At 40.2% G+C, this 20,435-nt stretch overlaps 1 protein-coding gene and 1 long non-coding RNA gene across 23 annotated transcripts in view; one reads left to right on the forward strand and one right to left on the reverse strand.

Annotated features, from left to right (window-relative positions):
- Positions 1 to 20,435, reverse strand: part of ADGRL2 (adhesion G protein-coupled receptor L2) — a 391,077-nt gene that overhangs the window by 141,751 nt on the left and 228,891 nt on the right. For 20 of the 22 annotated variants that reach the window (XM_027463168.3, XM_027463164.3, XM_072041989.1 and 17 more), the window contains exon 1: positions 17,771 to 18,291. The exons of the other annotated variants lie outside the window; for them this stretch is intronic. The gene's annotated coding sequence lies outside the window, so the exon portion shown is untranslated. Of the gene's footprint in view, positions 1 to 17,770; positions 18,292 to 20,435 lie in introns of those variants that run through there. 22 annotated transcript variants of the gene reach the window in all.
- LOC119717656 (uncharacterized) lies at positions 17,226 to 18,492 on the forward strand. Its single transcript, XR_005267649.2, has 2 exons — positions 17,226 to 17,812; positions 18,285 to 18,492. It is a non-coding gene; the product is annotated as an uncharacterized lncRNA (long non-coding RNA).

Below are 20,435 nucleotides of genomic sequence, written 5' to 3' on the forward strand. Positions count from 1 at the left end.
GCAGATTCTGGGTAAGATTGTTGTTTTAAAAAAATCAAGTCCAGAAGAGGTCATAATAGTAATAAATGTGCAGTTTATTTATGGATCACTATTGGGCTGAACTGAGATTTAATTTCTGGAAAAATATAAAAAGAGGTAAGAGGCGGAATAACAGATCAAAACACAAGAAAAGGCAAAAAAGGCCCATTTTTTCCGATATGCAAGAAGTGGCAGAGCAAGGCCTGGCAGAGCACTCCACCTGACTGGTTATCAACATGCTCCCTAGGAATTTGCTGTTTTATTTTAATGCCTCTTTACTCAAAAGGTGATCTGCTGTTTTTCACCTAAAAATAGCAATTTTACAGATCTTCTAAAAATAAAAGTATCTAAATCAAAATTAATATGGTGTAAAATACAAGAAGAGCCTACAGCAAGCACAGCGTATGATTTCAACAGCCAGATGTTTCACCACAATGGCTTCTGGTCACCAAAAATCAAAAACAATTTCAATTTTACAGTATTACTTCAGGACTGTTAAGTAAATACCACTTGTTAGCTTTTCCGCAGTGCTGTTATTTACTAACTGGAAGGCGTGCACACACAGACCAGCTGGCTGAGAACAGGACAAAGGAAACAAGGCTCCTCCTGGCTGGCCATGACCTTTGTCTGTGGCATCTCTTCTCCTGCTCTGTTGCATGGTTTTATCACATAATATAGCGGACACTTTATATTTTCTTATAGAAAAAATACTGTATTAATAAATACGCAGACAGACATACTCAAGCATACACACATTTCTGAGCAGACATTCAATTATTGTTCAAATTTTGCTTCTATTTTCATTCACTTTCAAATAATATTTATGAAAACTACAATCTCTAAGAACAGTTTAAGATAGTTGAGAATAAAAATATATTCAGCTAAATGCTTTCAAATATTTAAACATAGTAGTGAATGTTGCATTCCTCTAGTCCACCAGCAGCTCCAAATTCAAACAGCAATTGCTTCAGTATTTACCAAGCACTGATTTCTTAAAGCCTGGGCTTACACAAAAGTCTATTTGCCATTTTTCATTTTGAGCCCCATTCAGTAAGCCATAATTATGAAATTCTTTCATGTTGTCATTCTCTTACAGATACAGAGATGTAACTCATTAAACTGGGGTTGAACAGGCTGTTGTCTGGGAGGAAAAGTATCACTGACCTTCTACTAAGGACCAAAACATCAATAATTCAAGATGATTGGGAAACACTATTCAACAAGATGATTAATTTTTAAAAATAACAAACATTGCAGAACATTTTAAAATCCTACAAGAACCTTTGACAAAGCTAACAAATACAAAGTCTTTGAAATAAATTCATCTATGTTACTCCTCGTTCCAGGTTAAGAAATAAAGACTGTGGTCCATAGGACCAATTCCAGAGCCCAACCAGCAAAGCCGAGAGCAGCTAGTGCCCAGGCTGCAGCACAGGGCCATACACCATTGTAGTGGTTTAACCCAGCCGGCAGCTAAACACCATAGAGCCGTTTGCTCATCCTCCCCCCTCCCTCTCTGGGATGGAGGAGAGAAATGGGAAAGTAAAGCCCATGAGTTGAGATAAAGACAGTTTATTAAGACAGGAAAATAATAATAACAATAATAGTAATAACAACAATGATGATAATAGTACTACTAATAATAATGTGTACAAACAAGTGATGCACAATGCAATTGCTCACCACCCGCTGACCGATGCCCAGCCTAACCCCGAGCAGTCTGGTCCCCCTCCCCCAGCTAGCCACCCCTATATATTGTTTAGCATGATGTCACATGGTATGGAATACCCCTTTGGCTAGTTTGGGTCACCTGTCCTGGGTCTGTCCCCTCCCAGCTCTTGTTGCACCGCCAGCCTGCCCGTTGGCAGGACAGAGCAAGAAGCTGAGACATCCTTGGCTTGGGGTAAGCACTGCTCTGCAACAGTTAAAACATTGGGGTGTTATCAGCACTCTTCTCATCCTAAGCCAGAACATAGCATTCTACCAGCTACTAGGAAGAAAATTAACTCTGTCCTAACTGAAACCAGGACAACCATGCTGCATTGTTTGTCAATACAGCCTTGAGGATTTTCTGATTTTAAATCTGTTACATTGACTGTTCCTTCTCCAGAAGTAAGCATTCAGATAAAGTCTGAATGCCAATGAGCATGCCTGAGAATATGCCAAGAGGAAAAAAAAAAAAAAAAAACACCAAGAAAAAATAAAAAATGCAAAATACAATTATCCACTGAGGTAGCTCCAATTTCTGCACGTTCATAAAAATGCACAGACTCCCACACTTCATCGCCTGAGACCCCTCCATCATCCCCTCAAGAGTCCCCTCCATAGCTCATCTGCAGCCCCGGAGAATGGTCAGAGACAAGCTCCAGCCTCTGTGCGTGTGTGTACAGTTTCCGGGAAAAGAGATAAGCAAACTGGTGTTTCCCATGAAGCACAGGATAAACCCTTCTGCTCAGAAGTGCTCTTATGGTTTCCATAGTGAATTTCATTTACATGAAGACACTATAAAAGTTCCCACACAAAAATGCATCTCTGGCATAATTACATTCTTTCAACTTACTTTTCCTCCCACTTGCTTTAGTTCTTAGGTGAAAGGAAAATATTGACAAAAACAGGACATGAGGGGGACATAAGATAACCACAAACTGAAAAGCACGAAACCACCAAGCCCATTTACAACTTTTTTTTTTTTTTTTCATTTAACTCTTCTCCTTGCTAGTGGGCAGACCGAGATCAGCTACACAGGGTAAAGCACTCTAATTTATAGCCTAAGGGTTCCCGTGTTTAAAAGGAAGGAGCATGTAAGGAAATACAGTGTCTTTCTAAGCCCGTCTGTTCTTTGAAATATCTTCATTAAAATGGAGATTTTGACTTTTTGTCTGTGAATAACAGAAAAAGGACAAAACCTGGGTTCCGAGTATCTTCATCGGAAGACAGCTCACACAAGACACCAATGTTTCATCTCACGGAGACTGTATTTTTGCATCATGAAAAATTTTTGAGCTAATTTTTGAGGTGAAGGGCAGATGGGACTACCTCCAGTTCCTGATGATTAGCTGAATTAGTAGTAATTACGCCTCTGTTTTTAGTAGTAATTACGCCTCTGTTTTACTATGAAGCAACTGAAAATTAGCCCTGCATTTGGCTTTAGAGCACAAAAGGACTCGTACATTCCCAAAGACCTGCAGGGCAGCCATGACAGGGACTAGCACTTCAAGGAAGATGACAAGAGTTAAGCATCAGACAAGGTCCCCAGAAAGCTCTAATCTCCAGACTACAATAAAAAAGACACACCGTTTTTTCTTTGGATTAAAACATCTTGTGCATTCAAATATTTTCATTACTATTTTAAGAAAGAAACAACTTGTTCAACAGTCAGATGGACTCTACTAAATAAACCACACGTCTCAGAGCACAATACTTCTTCATACCATTTGTGAACCTAAAAAATTCCACAGAGCATGGTTAAATGCATTTTTTAATTTACGTATTATCAATCCTATGTTTAAATTACATATTTGTTATGTTTTAGAAGTTGTTTTGGCAGCACCTAGTATTTCCTACATGTACTAGGCCTAAGCAGCTGTTCTTCTATGTAACTTAAATAATGGCTGAAATTAAGTGATTTAGGAGACATTAATAACCTCTCTCAACTGTACAGAAGTCATGAAAACAGTTGTACAAACTGCGTAAGTGTACGAACTGCTGCACTGAAGCAGCAGCAAATTTTCCCATTACTCCTGGTATTTTTTTTACAAATTCCCTATAGATTAGTTTTAATAATATTAATTCTTCAGCTTTATTTGGTGCATTGGTTTATATATATATTTGAAAAAAAAAGCATCAATAATGCATTGGCTATCTGCTAGTAGACCTTTCATTTATTTGACTTTCCTTCAATTAATGTGCAGGAATTTCAATAAACATTTTTTAACATAAAACTACATCCAACAAAGTATTCTTTCAGGTAAAGGTATTCTTTTCATTTCATATATCAAGTGATTTCTGTGAAAAATAAACAAGAACTAAAACTTATTGTTTATAGAATCTTGGCAGTCTAACATATACAAAGATCAAAGCAGGACAAAGAATTCAACTAATTTTTTTTTGTATATTTAAATAACCATTAATTGAAAGGTAATAGAAAAAGAACTGATTTCACCAAAAGTCACTATATTGTCTAAAAAAAATATCCGTGTGGCTGTATGTTCACAAGCAGGCTCTAAACAGTTCTTTCTAATTATGCTACTGTCCACTGATGTAAATCTCTGTAACCAGAAATAATACCATTAGAAGCACTGATGATATATGAATTACATACAGATGACAGCAGTGTAATGAAGAATTTCATTCACAGGTATATTTCAAAAGTTAGACTGTTTTTAAGGGCTCTGTTTGGCAGATTTTTCAGTCATGAGCCAAGAACTACGGATTACTTGTGTTCCATTTGCCAAATACAAAAGCTTTGTTAGTCATAACAACACTGTTGTTCCAAACAGAGAGTAATAATAATAATAATAATAAAGATCAACAAAAAAGGGAAAAAAAACTCTTATCCCTTTCTCCAGGGTTAGCTGTCCACAAGCAGTTAAGTATGACTTAGTGTGGCTTCATTTTTAATGCATGCTACAAATAAAATGACTAAAGTGTGGATTTGTGCTTTAATTTACTGTCCCGCAAACAGAAGAATACTAATTTTAAGAAACCATTCATTATGGGATTTATACAGAAAAAAAAAAAAAAAGGCAAATCTTCATCTTACAGTTACGTGTGTATACTCAAAAAATGGTTTAAGAGAGCAAATGGATAACAATTTAATCAGAGTACTTCCGCATATATTTTTCTCTTTCAAACACAGATTGTCTCCTAGAGCATTATACACATGTATCACTAAGAAAGCTTTCTAAAGCAAATGCACTGTAACATATTTTAATAGTTTAAATATTAGATTTATAATTTCCTAAACTATTGAAAAATTTGTTTTACCTGTTATTTAATTTTTATTCGTTATTCTTCCTTTTATTCTAAGTATTTGCTTTTTCTTAGTTGGCATCTACAAGCCAAGCTCTGCCCTCAACAATGCAGTCACGGTTCACACTCTTAAATCAGTTGGAGCTCCACATTCATCAGGGGGTAACATTCATCCTTTTGTGTTTGCTTTTTACTTACGGACAAAAGATACAATCGTTTTCCATAGCTCAAAATGAATGAAACATGAAGCCAATCGAAGAATCTACAGGAGTTTTTCTAAAATTGAAAACATTATTCATCAGTTATAATTCTTGTTCTGAATACAACACTAAAGACCAAGCTCCAGATTTTGCTCTGGTTGTGTATATACAAGATGTACAAAATACTGATGACAGGTAAGTCATACAGTGCTATAATGATTACAAGAAAAATAAAGCTTTGAATATTCATTGCTTAATGTAGTTTTGAGTTCTCCGCTATTTTCTAGTAATCCACCAGAAAACACTCAAACCTGTGTGCAACATTACTTTCTATCAGCACTTCCATCAGAAGTGGAGTATTTCTTGTCAAAATAAACAGGTGCATCTTTCCTCTACTTTCTGGTAATCAATAACAATTTAAGACAGCTGGTCACAGAATCTTTCCGCATTGTCTTATACATAGAATTAATCCCAAACATCTAGGAAACATGTCTTACAAATTTAGCTAATACTAGTCATGGATGTGTACAATACACGGAACATATATTGGAAAGTTCTTCTACAATAGTAGTGGTTATCTTATACATTGTCTTAAACTGGAATAATCCTAATTATTATTTTTGTTAAAGTACAATAGAGAAAAAGGTATGTTTGCTTAAACACTTATTATTCCAGTATTTATTGAATTGTATCTCAAGGTATCATCTTAAAATGTAAGGCTGTTTAGTTACTTTTAGCCATTCCAACTTCTGTTACACTTAACGCAGTTATTCATAAATGCCTGCAGAACCCAAAGTATTTTGTTCAGTCATTTCCCCCAAGTGTTTTTTATTGATAAAACATAATTAGTTTTACTAAACGTGGCTGGAACACTGCTTCTGCCAAGTGAGTGAGTATTAATGTCTCACTTTTTTTTTTTTTTTTTTTAAACAGATGGAATTTTTGTGAAGGAACAGCTTGAATGTCACTTACATGAAAACTGTACAAGTATGACATTATTGTCACTTTTGTTGATTGTAATCATTTTTAAAAGAAGTTAAGTTGCTTACCACCATTAAAAAAATGGCCCCAGTGAAACAGAAATGTGTGTAACGCTATTGTTAAAATGAAGGAAGATGATTTTATTCACGTAGGTTCTTCCAACATAGCAAGTAAATTTTCACTGTTCTACCTTCAAAATACAAGGCTGCAAAAGAATGCATCTTAATCCCAGCTGTATTATCCTCACAAAAGAATTAAAGTTACATATACGTCTTGATTTTTGTATAGTATGGCAGTCTCCACTGAACTGAATTTCTGAAACATCCTTACCTTGCAGGGACAGAAAAAGATGCATTGTGTAAAAAAAGATTATGTCCATTGCCTCCCCATAATTCCTCAGCAAGATTAAATTAAGAAATCTCTCTTTCTTCATCATGGCTAATACAACAGTATTCTCCCATGCAAAAAGCACGATGCAACTTTTCAACTCCCAATACCTATCAAAATCTCTGTAAAAGACATTTATATATTTTCTGTAAGTCTTACCATTATAATCCTATTGGAGTGTAATTGCTGTGGCTAATATTCTTACCCTGTTATGAAAATGCTCAACATAAACGTGGCACTGAGTTGTTAAGATAATACATGATCATGCTGTGAGAGGGTAATACCTATACAATAGCCCTTGCCAATACCATAAATCTCTTTATTAGACAACAACCTATTACAGGAGATCTACTTAACTGTTTCCCTACTTAGAGGGCCATTTGGTGTTACAATAACAAGCTGACTTTTCACATTAGCAAGGATTAGCCAGTATAAATAATAAATCGACACTGAGTTGCTGCTCTTTTAGATATGGTAAACTTTCCTGGTGTTTAAAAAGGGAATCCAAACTAAAACACTAAAACCATGTTAGGATGAATATGTTCAGCTTAAAGTTCTGCTAACTTAAACTAACAAAACCAAACTAAAATAAAATTAAAAAAAAAAATCAACTCTTGGACCAATTTATGTGGCATAATCTATTCCAGGAGAGCACATTACAGAGAGCTGCATCTGTTTTATGGAATGTGCATGCATACTGCTTTATTTCCTAGCAGCATTATAGCAAATCATCTTTAAATTTACTGAAATATTTTAAAGTAAAATGATTGCCACCACTTTTCCAGAGATAAATAGCACAAAATTCATGTATTGTTAATTATGCTTCTTGTTCAACAAACAAAGCTCTATTGTTTTCTTCATTGAAAAGGTCTCAACTTTTTTTGAAGGATCATATATTTTCACGATCCAAATCACTGTAATACAAATTATAAAACCTGCAATGCACCAGATCATTTCATTTGTGTTAAAGAAAATCACTGAAGTATTTCTGATTCTTCACATTATGTTTAAATTACTATTTGCAAATAAACTTACATTCTGATACTCCTTGTTCTTTCTTCCCCATATTTTTCTTAAAAACTTAAGCCAGCAATCCTTTCCACTGTTTGCCTGCTTACGTACAATTGTATAAAATCATCAATTATACTAGGATAGAATCATTCACCTTTTTATATTTTATAATACAGAAAAAGCAAATTTAACTGTTAACCTTGCATCTGCAATCAGCTTGATTATGATTTATAAGACTGCTTGCATAAATAGAAAAGACTTACCTATCGCTTTTTGGCTAGCACACTGCTCTGCACAAGAGGTACTGAGCCCTTAGAGCACTGTGCTGTCTCTCTCACACTGACATGACATTTTCAGAATCAGAAAAGACAGTTTATACAACTGAAATCTGCTTCCCGTCACACAGAGCACCAAAACTGTTTTCTTGTACCTCTGCATGCAAGAATTGTTTTGCTCAGTTCCTTTTTACACTTTCAATAGAAAGGCACTTTTCAAAATACAAATAGGTATTTATAATGTCAGCTCTTGCTTACTAACAACTTAAATTTTTTGCCTTTTGTTGTTTACTGCTACTCATGGACAATCTTTTTAAAAGTTCCCTTGCAGAGGATTTCTTGCCCTGAATAACAGAGAATGCACAGCAAAAGAAAATTGTACTTACTGGAAACAATTCAGCCCTGAATGCCTTGATTACTCTGATTATCTCATATACAAGCTCCCTCTGCAGGTAGTAAGAAGAATTAGCGAAAATATGTGAAAAATGTGGGTAATAGCCGGCACAGAAACCCAAATGATCAGTCATTATTTTAAAGAAATGCCCTCAGAAATCTTTCTCAAATGTTATCAGATAAAGAGTTAATATAAAAACAGTCTTCCCCCTTCCATTCCACTGCCTGTTTTTGTCCCTCAAAGGAGCTAAGCATTCAGCTTTAGTTTTTCCTATATCAAAATACACAGGTTTCTTTATCAAAGCCACTTAAATCCTTTCGGGGGAAAAAATAAAATACAATTTTTTTTAAAAAAAATCCTCTGCTTATCCAGAACCAAACAGAAATGAAAGAACCCCACAAACAAGAAAACAAATTCAACCTATCTAATGCATCTCCCTAACACAACAAAACAAACAGCAGCATACCTCCTTCTATTTACTGCTGCAAGACAAAACCCAATGCCATTGTTGTATATGATTACAAATGCATTCCACCGAAGCTTAGAAATCAGTTGAACTAAATGGCTAAGTTTATCTCAAAAATCAAAGTCTCTAATACTAAATACCAAATTATGAAGTAACAATGTAGTTTCATTTAGTTGGATGAAAACAACTTTTCTTCCAAAACATGTTACCGTACCTTAAAATATCTTAAGTTTGTTCTTTATAGACAAAAATCCCTTCAACACAAATGGGAAAAAGTTTCAATGAATGAAGCTATAAATATTAAGCAGACCAAAATTAAGTCTTCATCGTAGCTAACCTTTATCATGTACCATCAAAAAAAAGAAGACAATAGGCACTGTTCATTTTTCTTCTAACACGGAAAGAACAAAAGCACACCAGTATTTTTGTTTCTCTAATACGGCCAAATCCCTCTTGTTTACAAGCAACGTCATTAGATTCATGAAGAATACTCATAAAATAAAAAGTAAGGCTTTAATTTTTGCTGGAATAATAATTTTTTGCTGGAATAATAATCTCCAAAATACAACCTTTAAAGTTCATACTGAACACTTGGAGAAAAAACAAAGTAGAAACAGACTTATGATATTCTAGTAAGGTTACATGCATTACACGGGACAAATGTAGGACAAATTTAAGGCGTTCACTTCAAGACGATGATTGCTGCATACAGTGCTCTTCCTTGCTGCTGGAATATCTGTAGCAGTTGGATCCACAACCAGTTATTAGCAGATACCATTGTACACCTTCTCAAATGACGGGAAGAACGAGGAAGGAGAGAAAGCAGGAAAAAAAATCTAACATTATGGAGAGATTATCCTCTCTTCCAGCACCAGGTAAGATTATTGCCTGAAGGGCAAAAGGATTTCTTCTTATATTCGACTTCTGTCAGCCTGCAAGTCCCTTTCCTCTCTAAAACAACTTCCACTCTCATCCACTCTCCCCAGCCAGCACCGCTGTGAGGCACCTTCTCTCCCTTAGCACCCCATCTGTAGCACTTTACCCAGCGAGAACCAGCCCCGCCGGCTGGCAGTCCATGTGGAAGAAATACTTACTGTGCCGAAGGAAATCACAACCACTGAAGACCTTCAATACTTAAATGCTAAATTTACCAACAAAATAGTTATGAATTGGTCTTCTGGAGGACGATCACATTGTTCAAAGCAAACATGCGTCATTTCTCCTGTGAAAGCAGAGCTGTCCAATTCGGTCACCTCACGTACAGAAAGTCTAAATTAAACTTCAAAGAATGATTAAGAATGCCTGGACCAGGTGAAAATAATTATGCCTACCATAAAACAGGAATCAGGAATTTGTCAGAGAAATGCAGCATCAACAGCAGAACTTCTTCTCAGGAATCTTTTCTTAAAATGTCACTTTATTTAGAGCTGACAGTGCCTATTGCTTGGGAATTGTTTTTGAACACTGTTCAGACCAGTGTAGGCTGCTATGCCATAAAAAATGACAAATATGATACGGTAAGAAAATATATAGAAAGAAAGGTGAACTACAGCCTCCTCCTGGCATGTGATCTCTCTTCACCACTGCAGCACGACTTCAGAGCAAGGCTGCCTATTTACACTGGATCCCATCAACAGCAAGGCAAGTATTACCATCAGGAACAAGGTCGGTCATCCCCTCCCTAGCTGCCAGAAACAATTTTTAACAGTAATCGGTGTTAGATTATTCTGTCATCTAGATTCAGAGCAATAATCGGTTTGAGGTGTCGACTGATATGAAAATACCAACAGAGCGCAAAAAGGAAAGCAGCAGCCTCCCCGAAACGAGCTATTTGGGATTTTATCACATCCAGAGGCAACTAAATAAACAGTGTTAGCATAATTTTTAATGCACAATTCTCCAGTGATTACTTGTTTTGGTGCTACTTGACTGATATTATCTATTTTTTCAACAGTTGTAGATACAAATCTAATTGTACCTTTAAAAGATACACCTCTCTACAAAGTGTACATACGGAATGCTAGAGCTGCTCCCTGTACTGATCCCACTGCAGAAAACAGCAAATAAACCTAGGAAATAGAGAGATTCCCTTCTTCACGGAGTTAATTCTTTACCGTAAAAGGTATGAGCACTCCCTACACCTAATCTGTGCATCAATGCATTCCTAATTTAAGAATTAAAATATTAAACTCACTTTTATCTGCACAGTATCAGAACTCAGGATCTTAAATAGCAGCCTTCATTCCTGTTATTTTATTCAAGCATTTGTAGCTCGTTGTGGCCAAGTAACTTATCATCAAAATATTAACATGGTATATAGAAAAAAGCATAGTATAAAAAAACTCATATACGTTGATCAGCATCAAGTCAATCGGCACTGTATAAAAAGGATACTGCTGTCACCCCATATTGCCATTGCGGGAAAAGGAAGCATCTCTGTTAGGTGTCAAACATATTCTAGAATGCTGTTTAAACAAAACAAATGAACAAAAACCAAAACAGTTGTTTAAGACGTATTTAATACATCACGGGACAAAACAGACAGACCCTGACTCTACCCTATTTGTATGATGAAATGGAGTAAAAATGGACGATGAATTTCCTATGACAAAAATCTGCATGACTTTAGAAGGAAATATTCCTAACATTGTGTCCACGTAAGAAACCCAAGTAGCTTCTCAATAGCTCTAACTAGATTTTCTCTGAAGCTAGCTCCTTCCACTACTGAAATACAGACACCAATACTTAAATCTTTTTGTGTAAATGTTTGTGTTTATAATGTGCTCCTAAGAGATTTAGAGAGAAGAAAAAAAAAAAACAAAACAAACAAAAAAAAAAAAAACAACCAAGACAGGCCCTATTTTTCTCAGCCCATGATCACTTGTCAAGCCATGATTAATGCTGTGCTCTGTAGAGGGAGACATTACATCTAGGCTACAACAGACCTAAATTTTACCCTAAGGCAGAAGTCTGATTTAAACATCTCTATTCAAAGTGACATTTGTCCTCTCTTTTCAACCAGTTTCCTCTGAAATTCCAGTAAACTGACTTTGTGACCTACAAATGGTCCATTGATTCTAACTTGTCGTGTTGCCTGTCCTTGTAGCAAAGTTGGTTTTGGTGACTGAATGAAGCAAGATGTTATGCATTCAAGAAAAATACAGGAGCAGAGTCCATTAGGTGCTCTATTAAATGCTTGGTTGGATAACAGCGACTACAATTTACAGCTATAAGGATTCCAGCTTACACAGAAGAGCTGAAGATAAATACTGAGGTCAACATTAAAAATCAGAAAATATTTTTATATTCAGGGGTAACAATGGCCTTCATATGCTGAGGTGATGAGCAAAGATTTTTTTGTGTGTGTTACAGACAAGAACACGGGCATCGTCAGGGCCACCCTGAAAAGTAATTACATTTTATCTCTTGCCTTTCGCTCTGAAATGTCTGCTAAGGTATTTACATTTGTCTGTTACAAGAACAACAAGCTAGACAGGAGAAAAAAAAACTAGTTGTGATCACTTATCTCAAGTAAATACTATTTCTCCAGTGAATGGTATTATTCCATCTATTTCATAAAGTCATTGTTAGATCCTCCGATTTATCTGTAACTGCTATTGTGGGAAAAAAAATAAGACATGCTTATACCTTATAAAGAAATAGCCAAATAGAAGACCTGGACATGTAGAATAGTCAATATCCTTCTTACTGAACTTGAAAAATGGCAGCGTTTGATAATATTAAGCAATTTAGACAGTGCTGGCAAGTTCCTACTAGCCAAGATAATCTTATTTCTGGTGCTTTTCAGGGTAAATTGATTTTTTTTTCCTCCTCTTAGCTGCTCTGATAATTGGACAAATTTATACAAGTGTGATGGGATTTTACTTAGCAGACAACACACAAAACACTCCCCAAACATGAAGTACCTTATTCATAAAAAAGCATTTTTGTTGTAATTAAGCAAACTGTATTTAAGCTTGCTTTGTGCCAGGATAACAATCAATAGCATTTTGTTGGAAACTGCACTCTACCTGCAGGTGTTAAGCACTGTGGTTGCTTCAGTCAGCCTGCAAAGTTTTTGATTATTATGCCTTTCTAAATAATTTTGGCAAATAGCATCTTAGAGTAAGTTGAATCATTACAGTACCTCATGAAAAAATCAAAAGAAAAGAAATCGTGACATATGCAGATCACACAGTCTTCTAAAACCCATAAAATACTCCATTTCATACAACGATCTATATCCTGAAGATGCTACAATTCTGAATTTGAAAAAGACTTTTTTTTTTTTTTCCATTGGAATTAGTTTCTGGTTAACTACCACTTTCTACCTAGAGAATGCTGCAAAAATGCATTAAGCAAGTGCATTTTTGTAACTAAATCGCTTACAGTAAGTGACACAATCTTCAAAATCTATGCTATAGAAACATATCTCATACACCACCGGCAAAAATAAATATGAAATAAATAAAAATCAATTAAAAAAAAAAAAACAACTGAGAAGGGCTTTAAGCCTGTCATCTTTCACCTTTAATATGATGAATGATTAAAAGAATATCATATTTGTTGAACCAAGACTGGAATTATTTTCACAAACAGGTACATATTCACCTTATGCCGCAAGTTACATCTGTATTCCAACAGAGCCATCTACTACTTTTATTTTCAGAACTGTTAAAAAGAAAATGCACATCTTGGAAAACTATTTAAATATTAAACATGATTGTTAAGAGTATTGAGAATGGCCTTAAAATAGCTTTTTGTTTTTCCAGTTTTCTTGACATGCAATTACAACCGTGATGGCTTAAATCTTTTACTTGTTTCAAACTGAGGGTTAAAAAAAAATAAAAGGCAGCTTTTAAGTCTAAAAGCTGCACATAAATACTTTAAAAGCTGAATATCATGTAATTTTGAATCACATTTGTACATCACAAACATCAATCCTAAAAAATGCTTCGAAAGAGCCTGTTTAACATGACATCTCCAAGTAACACGTCTGACTATAAATTTCCCTAACCTATGCTCTAAAGTATATTGCTTTATAACTGACTGCTTGTCTACCTATGCATGAATATGATTTCAATTATACACCAGATGTAGTTTAACTTCTTCTCTTGCAGTTCACCAGGTAAAATCATTAATCACTACTTCAAGTTCTCCTTTTATCAGTCATCCCTCAGTGGGAACGCAGAGAAGACATGCAGCAATTTTTGACAAAAAATATCTGCAGGCAGTTATTGGTAGGGATTTTTCCATTAGTACAAGGCACAGCCCAATCCTTGGGAAGAGCTGTGGAAATTAGCAGTATTTTCTTACAAACAGGTCAACATTTTAGGTGGACATATGATGAGCATGGGCTTGGAAATACATTAACTTTTTAGATCAAATTTCAGGAAAAAAGACATTTTTCTACCTTTTCGGAACGCTAAGCAATTCTTTATATTGGGTAAGTATTGCTATCTATATGAATTTCTGACACACTATATAGAAATGTATTGTAAATTCAACTTAAGACAAATATTTTGTTTAACTAGAGACTTCTCTTTCTAACATTCACTTAAGTGAAAGTGATGGACCTTTCTAAAAGGCTGTAATTCGAGACTAGCATTTTTCTTCATCAGAACTGTTCTACTTAAGAAAAAAAAAATGCCATCTTTACATACTACATTTTTTAAAACAAAAATAATCATTCAGTACACATTACTAACCATAAAAACAACACGTTCCTAAGCCTATACTACCTAGTTTCTTTAAATTTTCATAAGGTGACTCCTTACTAGATACTAGAATTCCAGAGTAGTCCCCTTTCCTGGCTTTAAGCATTAAAAGCTGTAAGAGATAAATAAAACATTGAGAAAGCTTCTCAAGCGATCAAATAAGGACTAACTACGCAAACTTTGTTGTTTTTTTTTAAAGCTCTCCTCTTGCTCATTTTAAGAAGGGAAACACCCAGAAGCCTGGTGTTAATGTCTCTGCTGATTGTGAAAATTGCAGCAATAAAAACTCCAACTGCTTGACTTAAATTAAGACTTGCAAGACTACATGTGAGATCTGTATCTTTACATTAGTTTTTATAACATTTGGAAGTTTGGTTGCTTGCTTTGATGTTGGTATATTAATGAGCAGGAGAGACAAAAGCCAGAAAAAAATGTTTACTGGAAATTCTCAAGTCAAAACCTGAAGTAATTGGTTTCTTCTACCCCACATGATTCCACATCCTGATTCCCCCAACTACCAACTCCTTCAGCTATCTGAACGTCTACGCTTTTTTTGCTGTTGCCAACACATAGTAACCCAGTGATTGAAAATGGCAGCTGAAGTGCTGCTGCAGCACATTAATTTTTATTTAAGTGGTCCAATTTTGTCATCTGAATGTTGAAAATCTTCTTTCCACTACATTTTTTTTTTTTTACTTCAGAGATTTGTCTAATTTGGGGTTGCCATCATATAAACTGAAGTGCAACATTTTCAAGACAATTTTTAGATTATCCCTAATAGCTGTGAGGATAATGTGCTTTCTTTACAGCACTCTGCATTCAAAGCAGACTAGTTAACAGCAACTTAAGTGTGATAATGGCAATTACATCAATATGTTCCTTTTATACCACCAAAAGGTACTACTTCAGACAGCTGAAGACATTAGGTAAATAAACTGCTGAAAATTACCTGAAAGTAATGACATGCAATTTTAGGACCACTAAACACATCTGTTTACAAAATGCCCAAATGTTCGTGTTCATTTAGGAATAACAGAAATCTATATGAATTATTTATTTAATCGCAGGGCTTTTTCACAAGGCATACCATATATGCTCAGTTCCTTCACTAAATGAAAGGAAATTGACGCGTGAGTGAAGACATCCTACTCTAAAGGCACATCACTTCCATGGCTAGAAAAGAATCCCCCCCCCCCCCCCCGACTGTCCAATGGAGAACCAACCCCCACCAAAAAAGCCAAGCACTTCTAACAGCACAAAATACATATTTCAGTATCTGTATCATTCAACTAAAAGGTTTGGAAGGAAGGAATAGGAAACAAAGACATAGGAAGTTCTTTTATTTTCTTTTTGTTTGTTTGTTTTTGTTTGCCAGAGACACAAACCAGAATACAGTCCCTAAGATGCATCTGGTCCCTGGAAAAGGTCCCAACTTATTGATAGAGAACTGCCTTTTGTTGGCTTTTGGTTTGGGAGATTATGAATATCGATTGGCAAAGATAATAAAAGGCTAGGCCAACCACATCCCCTTGAAGACACAAGGAAATTGTAACAAATGACTTAAAAATCTGCAAATATTTAGCCATGTAAAACAACTTTAAATGTGGTAGATGTTCTCCCCTACCACCGAAATAGCAGTTTTGCCATATTTATTATCATATTATTTTTACAGGGTAACACTAATTGCAAATTAAATTATCTCGCCAAACACAACGTAACCGATGAAATGAGATTACAAGACAAACTCATTTTCACTTTACTTCAGAAGAAAAAGGAAATGGAAGCATATGCCTGGTGGGGCTCAAAACTTCTTTTGAAACTCTCCATAAAAATTTCTTACCCCAGCCTACCCATCCATTAAGGATTGAAGTGTATTTGTTTCAAAGGCTTGGAAGGGAGAGGTCTTTCATTACAAGATTTCATTTGTTTCCCGAAGTCATTAGCTGGTCTTCCCCATTCAGTCCCCCAGCTCAGCAGCGTGCAGGCCAGCCCCAAAGCAGGAGAGCGGCAGAAAAGGCTTTCTAAATCCTCCAACAGGCAGCAGACATCAGAAACCATGCAACAGTGCCTGTCATAAAAGGTCACTTTTTTTTCCCCCTGGAACGAGCCATTAATCAATAGATCTAATTGTCTGAGCGCTTGCAAGGGCTCTGCAGCGGCCGGACCTTGTTTTTCACTCACATAATTGCAAAACAGCGAAAGTTCAGCAACATAACCCACATCCACCTCCCCATTTTGCCCCTTTTGAATTCCTACTGCCCTTTGGGCCTCTGCTGGGAAGCAAATGGAAGACGAGCCGAAGTTTTCTCAATTGAGTCGGAGCTGAGCACCCTTTGATATGCTAATACCCCCCCCTTCAAACGGTAAGAATTCACTCTTGCATTAATTCCAACAATTTGGGCAGAATGATGCGAAATGGCACCTCTTTTAGCGGCGGGTAACAAAGGAAGAGGAGCCGAGGGGAGCGAGGAGCAGCCCGTTGGCTCCGCAGGACCCCTTCGAGGCGCTCGGGGCACCTCCCGGCGGAACGCAGCACCTGAGCGTCGACACAGCCCCGCTCCGTGCCCGAGCCCCAGCAGGGCTGAGCGCAGACTAACAACAAGATGTTATTTTTAGAGCCAGACACAGCAACGGTGCCTCTTGACACTCTCTGTTTTCTGTCTCCAGATGGCCCCAGATTTCTCTACACGCGAAAATAAATAGAAAATTTTAAATGAAAAAAAAAAAAAAAAAAAAGTTGCTCTCGCTCCACATCCGACAAAGGGCGATTTATTCCTCCTCCCGCTGCCAGCCCCCCGCGGGGGCTCGGCCGGGCCGCACGCACACGCCGGCAACAGGTCGCTATTCCCCCGGCCGTCACAACTTTCCCCCCCGCGCCCTCGGCGCCGGGGCCTGCTCGGGGGCCGGGGGCCCCGCGGCCCCCCCCCGGGTCGGGCTCGGGCGCTGCGGGCCGGGCTCGGAGCCGCCGCGGCTGCCGCAGGGCCCGCGGGAGGGCAAGGAAAGGCCGGGGGGGCGCTGCGGGAGCCCCCGGCCCAGTGCCGAGCGGCCGGAGGGGGCGAGCCCGGGCGGCGCTGCGGGGCCTCGCTGCTCGCAGCCGGGGCCTCGCCGAGGGGCGCGTTCCACCCCCGCCCCCCCCAGCGCCTTCCTCATCCTCAGGCAGCGGGGCCGGGAGCTGGGTGGCGGCCCCTGGGGGGTGCGTGCTGAGTGCTAGGGGCGGGGGGAGCGGCCCCCCGAGCAGCAGCCAGCCGGGCAGCCCCGGAGCCAGGTCGGCGCTTCCCCGCAGCGCCAGAAGGAGCGAGCGGAGGAGGGAGGAGGGAGCAGCAGCAGCAGCAGCGCGGAGCCCCGCTTACCTCTGTCTGCGAGCCGAAGGCGGGCCGGGAGCTCTCGCCCCGGTGGGCACAGGGAGGAGGGAGTTAGTCCCGGGGCGGCGGCGGAGCGGGGCTGCGGCTGGGTGCCGGTGGGGCAGCGGGAGGCGGCCGGCTCTGCGGCGCGGCACGGCTTGGCTCGGCGGGCTGGGGCAGCGCGCAGCGGGCGGCGGCTTCTCCTCGGCGCAGCCAGCCGGCAGGCTTCTCCGGGGCTAAGTCAACATTTTCCTGCGGTTTCCGACGCTCCGCTCCGCACGAAACGCACGATGCAGCCAGGCTCCCGCACGCAGGCGATGAAAAAAAAATTAAATTAAAAAAAAAAAAACAGAGATGGAAGGGGCGAAGGGCGCAGCGTGCTGTATGTACCCAGCCTTTGGAGTCCTTTCTAGGCAGCGATCAGAAGGGAAACCGAGGCGACGCCAGCAGCGGGAGTAGCGGGGAACAACTCAAAAATTTTACAACGAGCCCCCCCCCCCTCCTGTGTCTCTGTCGTTCGCAGCGACCTGATTTACATCTCCCCGGATGACATTCCGGCCTCCGGCACGGCTCGACTCGACTCGGCTCCGCGTTATTTCCCCTCGTCCTCTGGGTGCTCCTGCCCCGCCGGCGGCCGGAGAGCAGGCGCTGAGCGAGTAAGGCGCGCAGCGATGGGAAAAACGCAATACATACACACCAGGAAAAAAAAAAAAAAATCCCAATGAATCGTATCGCAGCCTCCTTTTTGCTCATGCACCTCTCCGTGTGTGACTGGGGATTGCGAAGTCCTGACACGGACTCTCCGCCGGCGCTGAACTGGAGTCACCTCCAGCCTCCTCCCCCTCCAATCTCCACCCCCTCTCTCCGCGCTCCCCACCCCTGGGCTCAGCTAATCATATAAACATATTATCACGTAGAGCAGCACCGGCGAAGGACAAAAATCTCTCCCTTCCTGCTTCCCCCCCCACCCCCCCTCGTTATTTTCCTTCCCCCCTCCTTTCTCCTAGCCGCGGGGTGAAGGCTAGCACCGAGCGGGCGGCCACTCGCCACCGGCGGCTGGGCGAGCATCGGTCGCCCCCGGCCCCGAGGGGCGCAGAGCCACCGCGGAGCCTCCCCGGGGCTCGGGGCCGGGGACCTGGGGCCTGCCGGTCCCCCCCCCTCCCCCTCCGCCTCCCCCGGCTGCTGCTGGCGCGCTGAAGGCCGGCAGGCGTCTCCGCGGCACTTTCTCCTTGGCCGTACCCTGGCTGCTTCCCTGCTTCCTTCAGCCCAAAGTTGCGCTGCGGGCCCCACTCGGCCGTCCCCAGGAGCGGTGAATTCACCGGGGGACGCCCCCCGGGGACCCCTCGGTTAGCGCCCGGTGGCGGCCATCGGCACGGAGGAGAGAGGGACACGGCGAGGGGCAGGGCAGCCCCCTGGGCAGCGAGGCGGGGAGCCCTGGCTGGCTCACGGCTCGGCTGCGGAACGCAGGCTGCTAGCGCTGGTGCTTTCCTGCCTAAAACCCCGTCCTAGAAAAGGGAGGTTGGGATTGTGGCGGGGGGTTTGTTTCCCTCTGGGTTGCTGCGAAACAGCGAGGATCTGCTCTGACCTTTCAGGATGGGCGCGATGCGCAGCTCCCAAGGTCAGGGAGCAGCGGCTGGGCGCAGCTCCGCGTGGCCAGGGATACGGGCCCACGGAGAGACCTGGGGGACACGAGCCCATGGGAGAACCTGGGGGGGTCTCTTGCACCTGGCAGTGCCCACCGAGGGCTGCTCCGGGCGGTGGCCAGAGGGGGGAAACGGAGGCACAGCCGAAGATCAAAGCAGCACAAACCTGCCTTGATAATCCCACCACAGTTTTGTTTTTTTTTTTTAAACTATTCCCTTCCTTTTCTAGCTGTAGCAGTGAAATAAAAACCCTCTCAATTGCATCTGCCCACAGAAACGCTGGCACAAGGCAGGACCACTCAGGGCTTGTTAAACTCTCAGGTCCAAAGCATATTGACAATTCAGCTTAAAACACCCACGCCACGCCAGGAAACCTGAGTCGTTACCTTTGTCAGTGGTAAAGGTTTATTTTTTAACTTAATCATTTGGACTCTGCTGCATACCTATGCAATTAGTGCTCCTGTTAAGAAAATTTTAACGTGTATTAAGAGAAACATGACATTAAAAGGAAACCGGATCAGTAAGACCTTGCTACATGAGGTAGTAAGAATCATAGGACTGGTCCGGGGCTCTTGAAAACCACAGCGATTTTTCAACGGTGCTAGCAATAATCCCAGGGACTAATAACTAAAAGTCACTGACACATGGACATGCCACGGCCACTCTGGCCTTCCTCCATTTTCTTTCATCCACAGCACCTGCTGGGCAGTGGAGGAGCAGTCTCAGGCATTTAGGGCCAAAGAAGATATTCACTCGTAGTGAGAGCATCTTCCCAAGGCCAGTTTCAGCTCAGTATGGGAGGACAGAAAGAAGATCATGTATGTGTCTGTGTGATATTTTTATACCTACTATGTATAGCTAAAAGTAAAATATATGGGTTATAGTGAGTGCAAAATGCAGCAGAAGAGGTTTTCTGTATTTTTCCCCTATTTTTTTTTTAAGTCCTTGGTACCTCCCCAGTATAGCTGTTTGCCCCGTCTTGCTAAAAATATCCATATAGTTATCTTTATAGAATCCTAAATAACTCCTTC

This window comes from Anas platyrhynchos, chromosome 8, assembly GCF_047663525.1.
Source record: "Anas platyrhynchos isolate ZD024472 breed Pekin duck chromosome 8, IASCAAS_PekinDuck_T2T, whole genome shotgun sequence".
NCBI classification, from domain to species: Eukaryota; Metazoa; Chordata; class Aves; order Anseriformes; family Anatidae; genus Anas; species Anas platyrhynchos.